The following is a 13,961-nucleotide window of genomic DNA, read 5'->3' on the forward strand; positions in this document are numbered from 1 at the left end:
AGTGGGGCGAATGCCTTTGCCCTTCACAACTCCTACAACGACACTACTCAAATCAGCCGATTTAATTTTTTCGAGAAGCTTCTACACACATTGGTGACACCACAAACGGAAAAGCGAGTCAACAACTCTCACACACCTCATGAACTTCGCGCAGCCATCCGCTGTGTTTTGGGTGTAGCAGAACCAAGAGCAGAGGTCGTCGTAGTGTGACCCAGAAAAGAAGAGAAAGACTTCTTATGTTTGCCATCGTTACAAAAAGCCAATGTGCCTTGAAAGCTCTACAAAAAATTTGCAAATTGTGCAAAGGCAACTTCTGAAAAGGAAACTAAAAATAAAAAAAAGTATTAATGTCATTTTTACTTCCTTAATCTTGTATGAGTGTTTTTTATGTTTTTATTATTACATGTATAATGAACAATGAAAATTAAGCAAAAAGTAAAATTTGGAGTTGAGGGTATTTGAGGTTTTATAGCTTTAATATTATCATGTAATGTTACGTTCATTTTGTACAGTTTTCTACTTAAAGGTGTTTTTTCTTAAAAATAAACTTTAAAATTTATTTGGATATTTTTGTGTGGTACTAATGTAACATTTTACATAAAAAGCTGAACTGTCTCGCAGACATTGCTCAATGCAATTTTTATGGCGGTTTAAACATAACGGTCTGCCAGACTGCGCCAAGGATAGTGCGTGACAAAAAATTGACCTGGTAAGCTAAGGGTTAATAAATAAAGCAGTAATGTTTAAGCTAAAGAAAATCTATGAACGGCTGCGAAATATCACGAATCTAAGTACGAGGTACAGGCTGCGCGCCCTATCGCCAGTCGCCGGTAGGGTGTCTTCCGATGTAGTTCTATCGTAAGACACACGCTCTCAAGACAGTTGGTTTTCAGTTAAACATTATTAACCGTATCGATATTATAAGTTTATGCTGTTTAATAAATAAATACATCATAATGTCGTCCATTTTTGAACGTTATTCCGGGTAACATAGCTTCCCGCTTTATCACTAAAAATCACAGGAAGCAGAATTGCAGTTTACAGAGAACCCAACGGCACTGATACTGCTTATGTGAGGAACATAAACTTCGAGAGCTTCTCGGCAAAGCTGATAGAAAGAATCCTGCACGACGATTCACTAAGATGGTCCAAGCAAAGATTTCTTAAATCTCCGCAAAATTTGGATGGAAAAGCTCGGCTAGTTATACTGTGCGCCTCTTATACCATCCTCTACGGACTCAACTGGCTATAATGAGACTTTTCTGGAGGCTTAGTAGAAGTTGGGCGGGAGGGGGGGGGGGGTTCTTGCAGCTCTGTGTTTACCCAAAGATCTATTCCTGGTGGTGAACAATCAGTGCTGTTTTTTGGTGAAATCTTCAGCCTTAAGACTAGCCTGAGGTAGCTCTCCACTTTAGTCAATCCTGTGAACTGCCACAATGTCTCGCATAAATGTTTCTCGGTTTCTCTTGCCACGAAAGATTTGATTGGATACTCCGTCTTTCACGACTTTCTCTGCCATTGTCACCAGTTAACTGTCGTTCCAATACACCTTATGGTACTTTCATATATTTGGTAAATCACTTACGAAATTACGACACGGCTTTTTAAACTCCTGACGATTGCAGAGGAAGTCGTTGAAAGGTTGAGTGTACAAACAAAACTGAGGCGGAAATAAAGACGATAAGTATTTATCCAAGGATTTCTCCGCCAAAGACTAGGACCTCAGCTCTCCAATACGGAGAAGTGGTTATGACACATATTAATTGTAATGACTTGGCAAGACAGCCAAGCCACTCGGAGGTAGCCGAAAGGCACGCGTTTAGCTCACACAGACTGGCGTGAGGTCTGGAACAGTTAAGGGAATTAATAGTAGCAAATAAAGTACGTAGTTGATGAAATACTTAACTTTAATCCATAATTGGTGTACATCGCACTTGACGGTACATTATTAACAATCTCAATATAACTGGTAATGGCGCCTTGCTAGGTCGTAGCAAATGACGTAGCTGAAGGCTATGCTAACTACCGTCTCGGCAAATGAGTGCGTATTTGTCAGTGAACCTTTCCTAGCAAAGTCGGTTGTACAACTGGGGCGAGTGCTAGGACGTCTCTCTAGACCTGCCGTGTGGCGGCGCTCGATCTGCAATCACTGACAGTGGCGACACGCGGTCCGACGTATACTAACGGACCGCGGCCGATTTAAAGGGTACCACCTAGCGAGTGTGGTGTCTGGCAGTGACACCACATTAATGAGACTTGGTAACTGTTTAGCTTTCTATTAAATTTTGTTATTGTTAATCAAAAACATTAATAAATTACTGGCAACACTTATATACATTGAAGTACTATATATTCATTGACAAAGAACGTTGTCAGACTGCCTTCGAAAACTCAACTTTGACTCGCTATTTGAACTGAAAGAGTAATTCATGCTCGGAAGGATACCGATTCGTCCAAATTTATGGTAAATGCAGTACCTGGCCAGAAATGAAAACGACGGAAATGAGAGGTTCACATGGCCCAGCGTTTAGAAAGAAACAGCATTTTTGCCGTGGGTCGGGTGAGGCAGGAGCCATTTATGTTACTATGGTTTCCAGGAGCAGGGGAAAGAGTACAGAACAGTACTCCGCGGGTCGCGAGATTAAATATCTATGCGTAAAGTTTATTTTGAGTTTTTACGCTACTTAAACTGAAAGTAAACCGAAATAATGTTCAATATGAGGCCTGAAAATGAAAGGCAAATGAAAATTTGGGATTGCAAAGTAACTTCCAGGAAAGGATTGTAGAGTTTACACGAGAACTTGATATATAAAATTAGATACTTTCATTGTTTTACAGTTTATTGTTTACAAGCGCTGGGGTGATATTCATCGTAGAAACAGGAGATCCTATATTTTTCTGAGCATCTTGCACACGTTATAAACGCTGCATATTTAGAGTTACACGGGTGTTTTAAAGTTTCTGTAGAAAAAAATAAATGGCTTTTTACATTTTCTCTCACTGGACAGTCTGGAAGCGAGCCACGCGTAACGATGTGCTTTACGCTTCCATTACTGAAATACTGAAAATAAAAAATAATGTGGTCACATAAGGACTCGAGCCCACGACTTTCTTACTACCCTCTGAATACCTTCCGTTACGTCAACCGCTGCGAGGGAGCTTTGCCAACATAAATGCTCATGACGCCCGACCTGCACAAAAAATGCTATATTTAGGATTCCGTATCTCAATCAGTAAAAACGGAATTGTTATAGGATCACTTTGTTTTCCGTCTGTCTGCCTGTATGTGTATCAGACTGCTAAAGTCCCTTTACTTCAAGAACGGGTAGGCGTATCAAGTTCAAATTCATGTCAAATTCTGAGGTTCATAGCTACTTGACGGTGTAATAAATGTAAGTTTCTAAGTCAATGTAACCAAACGATACAGCCATTTATGTCACATATTTTGATACTTGCAAACTCAGTCATTGCAATCTCTAAGGTATTTCCCCTTGTGCGTAAAATGTGAAATTTGGCAAGAAGAAAGATTTCACAGTAGACTTAAAGAGGAAAAAATCCTAAAATTGTTAATATGTAGTTACATAGAATGAAAAAAATATTTGTTTTCTCATTTGTTGTACAACTTCAAACTTGAAATTAAAATATCCTCGAAAACCTTGGAGTCTCTGGGACCGATATCTTGCCGGTATCAATGTCGGTAGCAGGCAAAAATCGACCTGATTCTCGAGTCCCGGAACAGATAAACTGTCTGTGTACACAATTAAATTTCTGTGGAACACTCATACCTCGAGTCCCACTCGCACCTGGCCATTTTTTCCCCCTCTTAACGCTTGGCCATCTGTGCTCAAATTCTGTCACTTTCAATTTATACGAAATCTGTGATGACGATTGCGACAGGCCTCATGTAAATTAGTAAAATCTGTATGATTTAAGTATAATCACTGCTGCAACACTTTGTTTTCAATCATAGATTCCGGTTAGTCAACGACAATACAGATTATCAACCGTGTGCTGTTTGTTGTTTTCCGATCCACGAATGTGCGGATCGTAGTGTTCTTTCCTCGCGTTGGTTAGATCCGTGCATCTGATGTTATATCTCTCCATCGCTCGCCGATTTTGCTACGAGAGCACAAAGAATTTCTTGATTTTATGTGAAGAAACACTAAAATTGTTATTCACGACCTTAGAAAGAAAATTATCTTGATTGAACATGTGTTAATTTGTTGGTATACACATGGGTTTCCTTGGTAGAATCTACAGCAGTCTGTAACTAGTCATTATTTATTGATCAGTAATATTCTATAATTTTATTTCATAACGCTTTGCAGAGAAACTACACTTCGCAGTTAATTCCTTAGTGGCTGTTACAAAGGTAGTTAGTAATGAAATTTTTGGCACGTACTACCCTCATTACTTACTAAGGCCTCCATCGTTTGGTTTTGTTACATCTTACGTCACATACGACTGCATATTTATCATTGACTTCTGTGCATTGAATTTAAAAATTTTAGCTGGTCTCTACATTAATAAGGTAGATACTGTGTCGTGCTACACTTCTTTTATTGAGGAATTAATTTAGGTATAAATTAAAATAAATAAACCCCGTCTCCAAATTTTCTGTGTGCGTGAGACGAGAGAGAGGCAGATGATAATAATATTTGGTTTGTAGGACGCTCAACTGCGCGGTCATCAGCACCCGTACAAAGTCCCAATTTTTTCACAGTCCAATTTTTACACAGTCCGATCGAGCCACTGTCACGAATGATGATGATGATAATGAAATGATGAGGCCACACCGACACCCAGTCCCCGGGTCGAGAGAATCCCCAATTCGGCTGAGAGTCGAACCCGGGACCCCGTGATCCAGCGTCAGCAACGCTGGCCACTACACCACGAGCTGCGGTCGAGAGAGTGAGACTGAAACAGCTCGGCATTATTACCCTTATGTGCAGTAATTTAGGGCAAATTAACTTTAATGCAATACCTTTGAAACTGTGACTGCTTCTAATCACCAGGTTGGTGGTGACCGTCAGAGAAGCTCATTGGTTTGAAGAATGATGCCAGGGCCAAATAATGCCAGCCTAACAGATATGGAGAGTTCCCGCAGAACTCGCTGATATAAGACAGGCAAAGGTTTTTATAGGAACGACAATTCAAGGTGGCAGAAAATAGAGCCTACCATGACAGTGTGCTGTTTCCTAGGTGCGACCGAGTTTTTATGAAAGACGCAGCATGATCACTCAGCCTCAGTTTTGGCGATGTCCTGGTGCAGGCAACACACAGCGTCGTATCCATCACGGAGCATCTCGTGGAGAACCGCCAGCTGCTGTCAGCACAACACGGCGAGTCGCTACGGCCTCCGTAACAGGTAATGCGGCATAGTGCTCCACTGTTGTTCCTCGTTGCTAGCTTTTCGGTCTCAACCTTACAGAGGCTTCATTCAGTACATTTTTGTAGCTTTTCTTTTAAGTGAAGCCTGATAAAATGTACTCGTATACTCGGTACTGAACACTAGGGCACTCTTTCATCCCGATTTCAGTGTTTAATACTCGTATTGCGTTGCTTTGTGAATCTTGAAGGCAGAATATATTGTCATTGTGGATTCGAATTTGGCCTCTAATCATTCCTATGATGGATATACTGCACTTCCTCTTCACCTGCATACCCATGATTAGCTAGAACGAGTCACAGCTGCATCTATCATCAAGTCAGACGCTATCGAGGCCTCACAGTACGGCATCACCTTCCTTGGGTTCCATTCGTTAGCGGAAGCGGAGAGCAGGCAAAATGATAAACACCACAACCGTTACGTTTGCGGCCTCGGGCACTTGCGTAACGTCTCTGAAATACAGAAGACGCTGCCCAGGCAAAAGAGTCCAGGTCTCGTGATTTCAAGATTTCCTTAAAAGTTTATACTGACTTGGTTCTACATTTCATTCAAACAGCTTTTCTGAAGAGTACGATAAAATTCCGGGCAATATATGAAGGAATAACCACGCAGGACAGATATTTTCAGTCAGTCACATATTCACATATCATCACAATGGCCTCTACACAGGGTTTACCAGAACTTCACCAACATACTTTCAGAGGTTGTTCAGGGATACCCACAGAGTATTTTAGTATCAGGGACCAATGGTCTCCGGCGTTTCGTTACAGAGTAATAGTGTAATTATGATACATTCAGTTTGTTACCGCAGTCGAGGCACAAATATTACACTACTATTCAAGCTATAAACCGTGTGTATGTCTTGACGTAGTGAAACTCACGGCGCGCAGATTACCCAGACTATATTCTACATCTGCATCTACATATATACTCCGCTAGCCACCAAGCGGTGTGTGGCGGAGGGCACAATTCGCGCCAAAGTCATATTCCCTCCCCCCCTCCCTAGCCCTCACTGTTCCACTCGCGAATCGCACAGGGAAAACGACTGTCTGAACGCCTCAGTACGAGCTCTAATTTCTCTTATCTTTGAATGGTGATCATTGCGCGACTTGAAAGTTGGTGGTAATAATATATGCTCTACTTCCTCGGCGAAGATCGGATTTCGGAATTTAGTGAGCAGCCCCTTCCGTTTAGCGCGTCGTCTCTCTGCAAGTGTATCCCACTTCAAACTTTCTATGAGATATGTAACGCTCCCCCCATGAACCATGGACCTTGCCGTTGGTGGGGAGGCTTGCGTGCCTCAGCGATACAGATAGCCGTACCGTAGGTGCAACCACAACGGAGGGGTATCTGTTGAGAGGCCAGACAAACGTGTGGTTCCTGAAGAGGGGCAGCAGCCTTTTCAGTAGTTGCAAGGGCAACAGTCTGGATGATTGACTGATCTGGCCTTGTAACAATAACCAAAACGGCCTTGCTGTGCTGGTACTGCGAACGGCTGAAAGCAAGGGGAAACTACAGCCGTAATTTTTCCCGAGGGCATGCAGCTTTACTGTATGATTACATGATGATGGCGTCCTCTTGGGTAAAATATTCCGGAGGTAAAATAGTCCCCCATTCGGATCTCCGGGCGGGGACTACTCAAGAGGATGTCGTTATCAGGAGAAAGAAAACTGGCGTTCTACGGATCGGAGCGTGGAATGTCAGATCCCTTCATCGGGCAGGTAGGTTAGAAAATTTAAAAAGGGAAATGGATAGGTTGAAGTTAGATATAGTGGGAATTAGTGAAGTTCGGTGGCAGGAGGAACAAGACTTCTGGTCAGGCGACTACAGGGTTATAAACACAAAATCAAATAAGGGTAATGCAGGAGTAGGTTTAATAATGAATAGGAAAATAGGAATGCGGGTAAGCTACTACAAACAGCATAGTGAACGCATTATTGTGGCCAAGATAGATACGAAGCCCACGCCTACTACAGTAGTACAAGTTTATATGCCAACTAGCTCTGCAGATGACGAAGAAATTGAAGAAATGTATGATGAAATAAAAGAAATTATTCAGATTGTGAAGGGAGACGAAAATTTAATAGTCATGGGTGACTGGAATTCGAGTGTAGGAAAAGGGAGAGAAGGAAACATAGTAGGTGAATATGGATTGGGGGACAGAAATGAAAGAGGAAGCCGCCTGGTCGAATTTTGCACAGAGCACAACATAATCATAACTAACACTTGGTTTAAGAATCATGAAAGAAGGTTGTATACATGGAAGAACCCTGGAGATACTAAAAGGTATCAGATAGATTATATAATGGTAAGACAGAGATTTAGGAACCAGGTTTTAAATTGTAAGACATTTCCAGGGGCAGATGTGGACTCTGACCACAATCTATTGGTTATGACCTGTAGATTAAAACTGAAGAAACTGCAAAAAGGTGGGAATTTAAGGAGATGGGACCTGGATAAACTAAAAGAACCAGAGGTTGTACAGAGATTCAGGGAGAGCATAAGGGAGCAATTGACAGGAATGGGGGAAATAAATACAGTAGAAGAAGAATGGGTAGCTTTGAGGGATGAAGTAGTGAAGGCAGCAGAGGATCAAGTAGGTAAAAAGACGAGGGCTAGTAGAAATCCTTGGGTAACAGAAGAAATATTGAATTTAATTGATGAAAGGAGAAAATATAAAAATGCAGTAAGTGAAACAGGCAAAAAGGAATACAAACGTCTCAAAAATGAGATCGACAGGAAGTGCAAAATGGCTAAGCAGGGATGGCTAGAGGACAAATGTAAGGATGTAGAGGCCTATCTCACTAGGGGTAAGATAGATACCGCCTACAGGAAAATTAAAGAGACCTTTGGAGATAAGAGAACGACTTTTATGAATATCAAGAGCTCAGATGGAAACCCAGTTCTAAGCAAAGAAGGGAAAGCAGAAAGGTGGAAGGAGTATATAGAGGGTCTATACAAGGGCGATGTACTTGAGGACAATATTATGGAAATGGAAGAGGATGTAGATGAAGATGAAATGGGAGATATGATACTGCGTGAAGAGTTTGACAGAGCACTGTAAGACCTGAGTCGAAACAAGGCCCCCGGAGTAGACAATATTCCATTGGAACTACTGAAGGCCGTGGGAGAGCCAGTCCTGACAAAACTCTACCATCTGGTGAGCAAGATGTATGAAACAGGCGAAATACCCTCAGACTTCAAGAAGAATATAATAATTCCAATCCCAAAGAAAGCAGGTGTTGACAAATGTGAAAATTACCGAACTATCAGCTTAATAAGTCACAGCTGCAAAATACTAACACGAATTCTTTACAGACGAATGGAAAAACTAGTAGAAGCCAACCTCGGGGAAGATCAGTTTGGATTCCGTAGAAACACTGGAACACGTGAGGCAATACTGACCTTACGACTTATCTTAGAAGAAAGATTAAGGAAAGGCAAACCTACGTTTCTAGCATTTGTAGACTTAGAGAAAGCTTTTGACAATGTTGACTGGAATACTCTCTTTCAAATTCTAAAGGTGGCAGGGGTAAAATACAGGGAGCGAAAGGCTATTTACAATTTGTACAGAAACCAGATGGCAGTTATAAGAGTCGAGGGACATGAAAGGGAAGCAGTGGTTGGGAAGGGAGTAAGACAGGGTTGTAGCCTCTCCCCGATGTTGTTCAATCTGTATATTGAGCAAGCAGTAAAGGAAACAAAAGAAAAATTCGGAGTAGGTATTAAAATTCATGAAGAAGAAATAAAAACTTTGAGGTTCGCCGATGACATTGTAATTCTGTCAGAGACAGCAAAGGACTTGGAAGAGCAGTTGAATGGAATGGACAGTGTCTTGAAAGGAGGATATAAGATGAACATCAACAAAAGCAAAACAAGGATAATGGAATGTAGTCTAATTAAGTCGGGTGATGCTGAGGGAATTAGATTAGGAAATGAGGCACTTAAAGTAGTAAAGGAGTTTTGCTATTTGGGGAGCAAAATAACTGATGATGGTCGAAGTAGAGAGGATATAAAATGTAGGCTGGCAATGGCAAGGAAAGCGTTTCTGAAGAAGAGAAATTTGTTAACATCCAGTATTGATTTAAGTGTCAGGAAGTCATTTCTGAAAGTATTCGTATGGAGTGTAGCCATGTATGGAAGTGAAACATGGACGATAAATAGTTTGGACAAGAAGAGAATAGAAGCTTTCGAAATGTGGTGCTACAGAAGAATGCTGAAGATTAGATGGGTAGATCACATAACTAATGAGGAAGTATTGAATAGGATTGGCGAGAAGAGAAGTTTGTGGCACAACTTGACCAGAAGAAGGGATCGGTTGGTAGGACATGTTCTGAGGCATCAAGGGATCACCAATTTAGTATTGTAGGGCAGCGTGGAGGGAAAAAATCGTAGAGGGAGACCAAGAGATGAATACACCAAGCAGATTCAGAAGGATGTAGGTTGCAGTAGGTACTGGGAGATGAAAAAGCTTGCACAGGATAGAGTAGCATGGAGAGCTGCATCAAACCAGTCTCAGGACTGAAGACCACAACAACAACAACAACATGTAACGCTCTCGCGATGGCTAAATTTACCAGTCACGAATCTTGCCTCTCTTCTTTGGACCTTACAATCTCTTGAATGAGAGCCAACTGTTAAGAGTCCCATGCAGACGAACAATACTTTACAACTGGACGAACTAAAGTATTGTAAGCAATTTCTTTTGTTGAAGACTGCGTTGCTTCAGAATTCTACCAATAAACCGCAATCTAGAGTTCGCCTTGCCCGTTACTTGTGTCATCTGATCATTCCATTTAAGATCATTTCGAATAGTCATACCCAGATACCTGACGGATGTTACAGCTTCCAAAGACTGGGCATATATTTTGTACTCGTACATTAATGGGGATTTGCGCCTTGTTATACGCAGTAGGTTACACTTACTAATATTGAGAGATAACTGCCAGTCATTACACCACGCATTTATTTTCTGCAAATCCTTATTGATTTGTTCACAACTTTCGTGTGACACTACTTTCCTGTAGACTATAGCATCATCGGCAAACAGTCTAATGCCGCTGTCAATACCATCAACCAGATCGTTTATGTAAATCGTAAAAAGCAGAGGACCTATTACGCTGCCCTGGGGCACACCTGAAGTTACCCTTGTTTCTGTTTAAGTCAACCCATTCACGACGACATACTGTTCTCTGATTCTTAGAAAACTTTCTATACAACCGCATATGTCGTCGGATAGACCGTAAGCGCGCACTGAGTCGAACGCCTTTCGAAAGTCGAGAAATATGGCATCAACCTGGGAGCCGGTATCTAGAGCCTGTTGTATTAGCATGCACAAAGAGGGCCAGCTATGTCTCGCATGACCGCTGTTTCCTATAACGGTGCTGGTTTCTGTAGATGAGCTTCCCAGAGTCTACAAAGGTCATTATGTGTGAACACAAAATATGTTCCATGACTCTACAACAAATTGATGTCAGTGAAATTGGCCGGTAATTATGTGCATCCGATTTTCTACCCTGTTTATAGATTGCTATGACCTGGACCGTCTTCCAGTCCCGTGGAACTTTCCGCTGTTCCAATGATCTCTGATAGATGATGGATAAGAATGGTGTTATTATTGTAGCATAGTCAACGTATAATCTTACGGGGATACCTTCTGGACCAGATGCCTTCCTGGCGTTTAAGGATCTTAACTGTTTTACAATCCCAGGTATACTAAACACTATGTCAGCCATCCTTGCGTTTGTTAGATAATTTTAAGGGGGAATGGTGCTGCAGTCCTCTACCGTAAACGAATTTTTGAAAGCTAGGTTTAGAATTTCGGCCTTCTGTTTATCATCATCCGTTACATTACCCGTACTGTCAGCAATAGAAGATATTGAGTTATTTGTAGCGTTCATAGATTTTACGTACGACCAAAATATTTTGGTGTTATTTTTAGAATCTTCAGATAAAATATTGCTTTCAAATTCGTTAAAAGAATCACTCATTGACCTTTTGACAGCTGCTTTCATTTCGCATAATTTCTGTTTCTAAGTGGGGCAGTGACTACGTTTGAAACAACTGTGCAAAATTGTCTGCTTTCTCAGAAACTTCCTAATTTGTTTGTTGTAGCAAGATGGACCCTTTCCCTCCCCTATATTTTTGCTAGGCACATATTTCTCTAGCACGTGTTGGATAATAAATGGTTAAAATGGCTCTGAGCATTATGGGACAACACCTTAGGTCATCAATTCCCTAGAACTTAGAACTACTTAAACCTAACTAACCTAAGGACATCACACACATCCATGTCCGAGGCAGGATTCGAACCTGCAACCGTAGCAGTCCCGCGGTTCCGGACTGAAGCGCCTAGAACGCCACGACCACCGCGGCCGGCTGTTGGATAATACCTTTAAATTCCGACCAAAGACGCTCAATATCTTTGTGCCCCGCGGTGAATGCTTGGAGCTGCACTGACATAGAAGCCATTAGGACATTATGGTCGCTAATACCTTCTTTTAGATTAACTTCCTCAAAAAGATCGGGTCTGTTTGTAGCTAAGGTATGTAATATGTTCCCATCTCGAGTTGGTTTTGTAACCAACTGCTCAAGGTTGTATGTTGAGAGGGTTCCTAGAATAACTTCACACGAGTCTTTGCTTCTGCCCCTGTGATAAATGTGTAATTTTCCCAGTCAACTGATGCCAGATTAAAGTCTCCACCTACGACTAATGGATAATTTGGATATTTAATTCCTATGTATTCAAGACTTTCCCTGAAACGATCTTCGACGTTTGTTGCGGATGCTGGTGGTCTATAAAAACATTCTAATACAATGATCAATCCAGTATTTCAGAATGACAGTACATGGTGACTTTGAATAAACTTTATACGTAATTTGAAAACTTTTCGAAATTTTTCTCGGTGGCACAATAAAAGACAAGAAAAAAATTACTCGCTTACTGTGTTTTCGCCGTTCACGCAGTTAAACTGCCGCCTCAGGCATTGCGTCATAAATTATGACTTCTATATTACTAATTCCACATTCAAAACACTTTGCAGACGACCTGCAAAACGTATCTGCAGAATTATGTCATTTCACAATACATAGTTCGGCAGTTGCGTAAAAAACTGGCTGTTTTATAAACGGATTCCTTAAAAAAATGAAGGTAGGTTGAGGTTAGGGGAGGGAGAAGGTGCAGCGTCATTGGTGGCTGTACAACCGTCGTCTGGTGAGGGCATATATGGACGGTTTGGCGGTCAGAAAGAGAAATCACATTATTTGTTGAAGGTCGCACTATGGCATAATTTTCACCAAGAATAGGGAACTTGCTTTTAGCTGAATGGACATAGATTATAGATTATAGATTAATTTCTTTTTAAATGGCAAGAAATTTCAAGAAAAATCTAAATCCTTCAAATATTACAAAGAATGTCAGTAAACAAAATGACGATCTTTTAGGGAGAAGCCTCAGGCAACACTATATGTGCTACAAGGGTCTTTGTAAAATGTCCAGTTATCCCTTATACCAGAGGTGTGCAAATTCTTCTTCAAGCCCGCCTGCCCCTGTCTCCGCCGCAACCATTAAAGCAGCTCAACCTGCCGCAATGAAGACAGAAGAGTACGTGTGTACTCAGCGGTTAAAGCAGACCAACTTGGGTTTCCGCTAGCATGGCAATCTTCACGGGACCCGTTCAGCCGGCTGCACCTAATAACAGGTGCGTTAATCATCCGACCAGACTAGCTACATATATGTTTGCGTATATAGTCTCACTGCAGCACATTTATTATAACGGTGTGGACAGGCAAAAGGAAGAAACCAAAATTAAACGAGATTGAGAATAAATTGAGGATTGGAGAATACATGCTAGTCACGAAATAAAAGTAAGCCCAGCACGGTAAAATTTGTCGAGTGCTGATGAGGCAGCTTCAAGGAAATCGGTAGGTGTCTCTCAATGCGAACTGTGTACAAAGTTAATAAACACTCATTCGGGAACCTCGAGTATGTTCCGGCATGTTTGTAAATTTGTCAGCGATTTCCACACTTCATAAATATTTCGAAAGAGGACAAAGACTAACTGGCTGGGAAGTGCGTGCAAATATGTGGTAAGGACTTGAGGCAATTTAGCAGTATACAGGGTGGTCCATTGACCGTGACCGGGTTAAATATCTCACGAAATAAGCGTCAAACAAAAAAACTACAAAGAACGAAACTAGTCTAGCTTGAAGGGGGAAACCAGATGGCGCTATCGTTGGCCCGCTAGATGGCGCTGCCATAGGTCAAAGGGATATCAACTGCGTTTTTTTTTAAAATAGGAACCCCCATTTTTATTACATATTCGTGTAGTATGACAAGAAATATGAATGTTTCAGTTGGACCACTTTCTTCGCTTTGTGATAGATGGCGCTGTAATAGTCACAAACATATGGCTCACAATTTTAGACGAACAGGTAGGTTTCTTAAATTAAAATACAGAACGTAGGTACGGTTGAACATGTTATTTCGGTTGTTCCAATGTGATACATGCACCTTTGTGAACTTATCATTTCTGAGAACGCATGCTGTTACAGCATGATTACCTGTAAATAC

This window comes from Schistocerca serialis, chromosome 4 (assembly GCF_023864345.2).
Source record: "Schistocerca serialis cubense isolate TAMUIC-IGC-003099 chromosome 4, iqSchSeri2.2, whole genome shotgun sequence".
Classification (NCBI taxonomy): domain Eukaryota; kingdom Metazoa; phylum Arthropoda; class Insecta; order Orthoptera; family Acrididae; genus Schistocerca; species Schistocerca serialis.